The 7,852-nt window shown below is 41.9% G+C and overlaps 1 non-coding gene across 1 annotated transcript; it reads right to left on the bottom strand.

The window, feature by feature from the left end:
- Positions 1 to 295: 295 nt before the first annotated feature.
- Positions 296 to 403, bottom strand: LOC148562707 (small nucleolar RNA R71). The gene has a single exon (XR_015887747.1). It is a non-coding gene; the product is annotated as a small nucleolar RNA R71 (small nucleolar RNA).
- Between the last annotated feature and the right edge of the window lie 7,449 nt (positions 404 to 7,852).

Raw genomic sequence — 7,852 nt, 5'->3', positions numbered from 1 at the left:
AACAAACAATTTTGAGCTTAAGCCTCAATTAGTTTCTCTAATGCAACAGAATTGCAAGTTTCATAGACTTCCATTGGAAGATCCTCATCAGTTCTTAGCTGAATTCTTGCAAATCTGTGACACTGTCAAGACCAATGGGGTTGAACCTGAGGTTTACAGACTTATGCTTTTTCCTTTTGCTGTAAGAGACAGAGCTAGAACATGGTTAGATTCACAACCTAAAGAAAGCCTGAACTCTTGGGAAAAGCTAGTTAATGCCTTATTGGCAAAGTTCTTTCCACCTCAAAAATTGAGCAAGCTTAGAGTGGAAGTCCAAACCTTCAGATAGAAGGAAGGTGAATCCCTCTATGAAGCATGGGAAAGATACAAGCAATTGATCAGAAGGTGTCCTTCTGACATGCTTTCAGAATGGAGCATCATAGGTATATTCTATGATGGTCTGTCTGAACTATCCAAGATGTCATTGGATAGCTCTGCTGGAGGATCTCTTCATCTGAAAAAGACACCTGCAGAAGCTCAGGAACTCATTGAAATGGTTGCAAATAACCAATTCATGTACACTTCTGAAAGGAATCCTGTGAATAATGGGACAAATCAGAAGAAAGGAGTTCTTGAAATTGATACTCTAAATGCCATATTAGCTCAGAATAAAATATTGACTCAACAAGTCAATATGATTTCTCAGAGTCTGTCTGGAATGCAAGCAGCAACAGGCAGTACCAAAGAAGCTTCATCTAAAGAAGAAGCTTATGGTCCTGAGAACCTAGCAATGGAAGAGGTGAATTACATGGGAGAACCCTATGGAAACACCTATAATCCTTCATGGAGAAATCATCCAAATCTCTCATGGAATGACCAACAGAGGACTCAACAAGGCTTCAATAACAATAATTGTGGAAGAAATAGGTTTAGCAATAGCAAACCTTTTCCATCATCTTCTCAGCAACAGACAGAGAATTCTAAGTAGAGTCCCTCTGACTTAGCAACCATAGTCTCTGATCTAATTAAAACCACTCAAAGTTTCATGACTGAAACAAGGTTCTCCATTAGAAATTTGGAGGAACAAGTGGGTCAGCTGAGTAAGAAAGTTACTGAACTCCCTCCTAGTACTCTCCCAAGTAATACAGAAGAGAATCCAAAGAGAGAATGCAAGGCCATAAACACGTCTCACATGGCCGAACCTGGAGAGGAGGAAGAGGCAGTGATTTCCATTGAGGAAGACCTCAATGGACGTCCACTGACCTCCAAGGAGTTCCCTAATGAGGAACAATGGGAATCTGAGGCTCACACTGAGACCATAGAGATTCCAATGAATTTAATTTTGCCATTCATGAGCTCTGATGAGTATTCTTCCTCTAAAGAGGATGAAGATGTTACTGAAGAGCAAGTTGCTAAGTATCTTGGAGCAATCATGAAGCTAAATGCCAAGTTATTTGGTAATGAGACTTGGGAGGATGAACCCCCCTTGCTCATCAAAGAACTGGATGACTTGACTAGGCAGAGATTACCTCTGAAGAGACAAGATCCTGGAAAGTTCTCAATACCTTGTGCCATAGGCACCATGACCTTTGAGAAGGCTCTGTGTGACCTAGGGTCATGCATAAACCTCATGCCTCTCTCTGTAATGGAGAAGCTAAGGACCATTGATGTACAAGCTGCAGGATTCTCACTGGAGATGACAGACAATTCAAAGAAACAGGCTTATTGACTTGTAGAGGATGTCTTGGTAAAGGTTGAAGACCACTACATCCCTGCTAATTTCATAATCCTAGAGATTGGGAAGTGTGTGGATGAATCCATCATCCTTGGCAGACCCTTCCTAGCCACAGTAAAAGCTGTAATTGATGTTGACAGAGGAGAATTGATCATTCAAGTGAATGAAGACTCCCTTGTGTTTAAAGCTCAAGGATATCCCTCTGTAACCATGGAGAGGAAGCATGAAGAGCTTCTCTCAATACAGAGTCAGACAGAGCCCCCACAGTCAAACTCTAAGTTTGGTGTTAAACCCCCACATTCAAACTCTAAGTTTGGTGTTGGGAGGTTCCAACATTGCTCTAAACATCTGTAAGGCTCCATGAGAGCCCATTGTCAAGCTATTGACATTAAAGAAGCGCTTGTTGGGAGGCAACCCAATCTTTAATTATCTATGTTAAATTTCTCTTTTCTTTTGTTATTTTATGTTTTCTGTAGGTTGATGATCATGTGAAGTCACAAAAACAATTGAAAAAGCAAAAATCAACTGAAAAACAGAATTAAAAATAGAACACCCTGGAGGAGAAACTTACTGGCGTTTAAACGCCAGTAAGGGTAGCAAAATGGGCGTTAAATGCCCAGTCTGGCACCATTCTGGGCGTTTAATGCCAGAAATGGGCACTAGACTGGTGTTTAACGCCAGAAAAGGGAAAGAAGCTGGCGTTAAACGCCAGAAATGGGCAGCAGCCTGGCGTTTAACGCCAAGATTGGCAGAAAGGGGCATTTTTGCACACCACTCGGTGCAGGGATGAGAAATCCTTGACACCTCAGGATCTGTGGATCCCACAGGATCCCCACCTACCCCACCTCTCTCTCTCTTCTTCACCCATTCACCAATCACCTCAATACCTATTCCCCAAAAACCCCTCACCTATCAAATCCCACCATTCTCTTCACCACTCACATCCATCCTTCATAAAACCCTACCTACCTCACCATTCAAATTCAAACCACTTTCCCACCCAAACCCACCCATAATGGCCGAACCCTAACCCTCTCTCCACCCCTATATAAACCCATCTTCACTCCTTCATTTTCACACAACATACACACTACTTCTCCCCCTTGGCCGAAACACTAAGCCCCATCCATCTCCTTTACTTCTTCTTCTTCTACTCTATTCTTTCTTCTTTTGCTCGAGGATGAGCAAACCTTCTAAGTTTGGTGTGGTAAAAGTGTTGCTTTTTGTTTTTCCATAACCATTTATGGCACCTAAGGCCGGAGAAACCTCTAGAAAGAGGAAAGGGAAGGCAAAAGCTTCCACCTCTGAGTCATGGGAGATGGAAAGATTCATCTCAAAGGTACATCAAGACCACTTCTATGAAGTTGTGGCCAAGAAGAAAGTGATCCCCGAGGTCCCTTTCAAACTCAAAAAGGGTGAATATCTGGAGATCCGACATGAGATTCGAAGAAGAGGTTGGGAAATTCTCACCAACCCTATTCAACAAGTCAGAATCTTAATGGTTCAAGAGTTCTATGCCAATGCATGGATCACCAAGAACCATGATCAAAGTGTGAACCCGGACCCTAAGAATTGGCTTACAATGGTTCGAGGAAAATGCTTAGATTTTAGTCCGCAGAATGTAAGGTTGGCATTCAACTTGCCCATGATGCAAGGAGATGCACACCCCTACACTAGAAGGGTCAACTTTGATCAAAGGTTGGACCAAGTCCTCATAGACATCTGTGAAGAGGGCGCTCAATGGAAGAGAGATTCAAGAGGGAATCCGGTTCAACTAAGAAGGCATGACCTCAAGCCCGTGGCTAGGGGATGGTTGGAGTTCATCCAACGCTCAATCATTCCCACTAGCAACTGGTCTGAAGTTACTATAGACCGGGCTATCATGATCCATAGCATCATGATTAGGGAGAAAGTAGAAGTTCATGAAGTTATATCCCAAGAACTTTACAAGGTGGCGGACAAGTCCTCTACTTTGGCAAGGTTAGCCTTCCCTCACCTCATTTGTCACCTCTGCAATTCAGCTGGAATTGACATAAAGGAAGACATCCTCATTGATGAGGATAAGCCCATCACTAAGAAAAGGATGGAGCAAACAAGAGATCCCACTCATGGACAAGTGCATGAGGAAACTCCTCATCATGAAATCCCTGAGATGCCTCAAAGGATGCATTTTCCTCCACAAAACTATTGGGAGCAAATCAACACCTCCCTAGGAGAATTAAGTTCCAACATGGGACAACTAAGGGTGGAGCACCAAGAACATTCTATCCTCCTTCATGAAATTAGAGAAGACCAAATAGCCATGAGAGAGGAGCAACAAAGGCAAGGAAGAGACATTGAGGAGCTCAAGCACTCCATAAGATCTTCAAGAGGAAGAACAAGCTGCCATCACTAAGGTGGACCCGTTCTTTAATTTCCTTGTTCTTGATTTTCTGTTTTTCGAATTTTTATGCTTTATGTTTATTTATGTTTATGTCTTTATTACATGATCACTAGTGTCTAAGTGTCTATGCCTTAAAGCTATGAAAATAAATCCATCACCTTTCTTAAATGGAAAATATTTTTAATTGAAAAGGAAAAAGAAGTACATGAATTTCAAATTTTAAAACAGTTTAATTATTTTGATGTGGTGGCAATACTTTTGTCTTTCTGAATGAATGCTTGAACAGTGCATATTTTTGATATTGTTGATTCATGAATGTTAAAATTGTTGGCTCTTGAAAGAATGATGGAAAAGGAGAAATGTTATTTGATAATCAGAAAAATCATAAAATTGATTCTTGAAGCAAGAAAAAGCAATGAAAAGCTTGCAAAAAAAAAGGGAAATATGCGAAAAAAAAAAAGAAAAGAGAAAAGAGAAAAAGCAAGCAGAAAAAGCCAATAACCCTTTAAACCAAATGGCAAGGGTAAAATAAAAAGGATCCAAGGCTTTGAGCATCAGTGGATAGGAGGGCCCACAGGAATAAAATCCTGGCCTAAGCGGCTAAACCAAGCTGTCCCTAACCATGTGCTTGTGGCGTGAAGGTGTCAAGTGAAAACTTGAGACTGAGCGGTTAAAGTCATGGTCCAAAGCAAAAAGAGTGTGCTTAAGAGCCCTGGACACCTCTCACTGGGGACTTTAGCAAAGCTGAGTCACAATCTGAAAAGGTTCACCCAGTCATGTGTCTATGGCATTTATGTATCCGGTGGTAATATTGGAAAACAAAATGCTTAGGGTCACGGCCAAGACTCATAAAGTAGTTGTGTTCAAGAATCAACATACTTAACTTGGAGAATCAATAACACTATCTGGATTCTGAGTTGCTATAGAAGCCAATCATTCTGAACTTCAAAGGATAAAGTGAGATGCCAAAACTGTCAGAAGCAAAAAGCTAAAAGCCCCGCTCATCTAATTAATACTGATCTTCATAGATGTTTTTGGAATTCATTGTATATTCTCTTCTTTTTATCCTATTTGATTTTCAGTTGCTTGGGGACAAGCAACAATTTAAGTTTGGTGTTGTGATGAGCGGATAATTTATACGCTTTTTGGCATTGTTTTTAGTATGTTTTTAGTATATTTTAGTTAGTTTTTATTATGTTTTTATTAGTTTTTAAATAAAAATCACAATTCTGGACTTTACTATGAGTTTGTGTATTTTTCTGTGATTTCAGGTATTTTCTGGCTGAAATTGAGGGACCTGAGCAAAAATCTGATTCAGAGGCTGAATAAGGACTGCAGATGCTGTTGGATTCTGACCTCCCTGCACTCGAAGTGGATTTTCTGGAGCTATAGAAGCCCAATTGGTGCGCTCTCAATTGTGTTGGAAAGTAGACATCCTGGGCTTTCCAGCAATATATAATAGTCTATACTTTTCCCGAGATTTGATGGCCCAAACAGGCGTTCCAAGTCAGCTCAAGAATTCTGGCGTTTAACGCTAGAACTGGCACAAAAGCTGGAGTTAAACGCCCAAACTGGCACAAAAGTTGGCGTTTAACTCTAAGAAAAGTCTCTACACATAGAAGCTTCAATGCTCAGCCCAAGCACACACCAAGTGGGCCCGGAAGAAGATTTCTGCATTAATTACTTATTTCTGTAAACCCTAGGCTACTAGTTCTCTATAAATAGGACCTTTTGCTATTGTATTTTCATCTTTGGACGTTTAGTCCCTAGACCTTGGAGGCTGGCTATTCGGCCATGCTTACACCATTATCACTTTTGTATTTTCAACGGTGGAGTTTCTACACACCATAGATTAAGGTGTGGAGCTCTGCTGTTCTTCATGAATTAATGCAAAGTACTACTATTTTTCTATTCAATTCACGCCTACTTCTTCTCTAAGATATTCATTCGCACTCAAGAACATGATGAATATGATGATTATGTGACACTCATCACCATTCTCGCCTATGAATGCGTGCCTGACAACCACTTCCGTTCTACATGCAAACAAGCTTGAATGTGTATCTCTTGGGTTTCTAATCTAAGATTAGAACCTTCATGGTATAGGCTAGAATTATTGGTGGCCATTCCTGAGATCCAGAATGTCTAAACCTTGTATGTGGTATTCTGAGTAGGATCTGGAAAGGGATGACTGTGACGAGCTTCAAACTCGCGATTGTTGGGCGTGTGACAGACGCAAAAGGATCAATGGATCCTATTCCAACATGATCGAGAACCGACAGATGATTAGCCGTGCGGTGACAGCGTGCGTAGAACATTTTCACTGAGAGGACGGGAAGTAGCCATTGACAACAGTGATGCCCAACATAAAGCTTGCCATGGAAAGGAGTATGAATGATTGGAAGAAGGTAATGGGAAAGCAGAGGTTCAGGAGGAACAAAGCATCTTCATACGCTTATATGAAATTCCTACCAATGAATTACATAAGTATCTCTATCTTTATCTTATTTTATGTTTTATTCATCTTTTAATTATCAATCCTCCATAACCATTTGAATCCGCCTGACTGAGATTTACAAGATGACCATAGCTTGCTTCAAGCCGACAGTCTCCGTGGGATCGACCCTTACTCACGTAAGGTATTACTTGGACGACCCAGTGCACTTGTTGGTTAGTTGTGCGGAATTGTGACAAAGTGTGATTCACGTTTGAGAGCTCCAAGTTCTTTGACGCCATTGTTGATGATCACAATTTCGTGCATCAGTGGTGCAGGTAAAAAAGCCAAATGAAAAGTGGAGAATGTGTGTAGACTACACCGACCTCAACAAAGCCTGTCCAAAAGGCCCTTACCCCCTTCTAAGCATCGATGCCTTAGTCGATGCATCCTCAGGGTACAAGTACCTCTCCTTCATGGACACCTACTCGGGATATAACCAAACACCAATGCATAAACCCGACCAAGAAAAAACCTCGTTCCTAACCCCGAAAGTAAACTACTGCTACGTCGTAATGCCGTTCCTTCTAAAGAACGCGGGGGCCACATATCAGAGGTTAAAGGACAACGTATTCACCGATCACCTCGGAAAGCTAATGGAAGTCTATGTGGATGACATGCTAGTCAAAACTCAGTCGGAAAGAACATTGTTGTTCGATCTGGCCGAAGTATTTGGCACCATAAGAAAGAACGGGATGAGGCTTAACCCCACGAAGTGCACCTTCGCAGTGGAAGCTGGCAAGTTCTTAGGGTTCATACTAACACAAAGGGGCATTGAAGCAAACTCGGACAAATGCTGAACTATACTCGACATGAAAAGACCGACCTGTGTAAAGGAGGTACAACAGCTAAATGGAAGGCTGGCGGCCTTGTCCAAATTTCTCGCCTGATCAGCCCTAAAGTCCCTCCCCTTCTACTCGATACTAAGAAAAGGGAAGAAGTTCGAATGGACCCCAGAATGCGAGAAGGCCTTCCAAGACTTCAAATCGTTCCTTGGGGAACCACCCATCCTGAGCCGACCTAGACAAGGAGAGGAGCTAGTGTTATACCTGGCAGTTGGAAGTCGGGCGATCACATCAGCCCTAGTTCGAGAGGACGACGACGAACAGCAGCCCATCTACTTCATCAGCAAAGCCCTACAAGGAAGATAGAAAAGTTCGCCCTCGCCCTCGTGCTCACTGCTAGAAGATTCTGGCCCTAATTTCAAGCCCACACCATCAAAGTCTGCACCAACCATCCCATGAAACACATTCTGCAGAAA

The sequence above is a fragment of the Arachis ipaensis genome, chromosome B6 (assembly GCF_059453495.1).
Source record: "Arachis ipaensis isolate K30076 ecotype BB chromosome B6, ASM5945349v1, whole genome shotgun sequence".
Lineage (NCBI taxonomy): Eukaryota > Viridiplantae > Streptophyta > Magnoliopsida > Fabales > Fabaceae > Arachis > Arachis ipaensis.
This window is presented reverse-complemented; position numbering and strand designations above follow the sequence as displayed.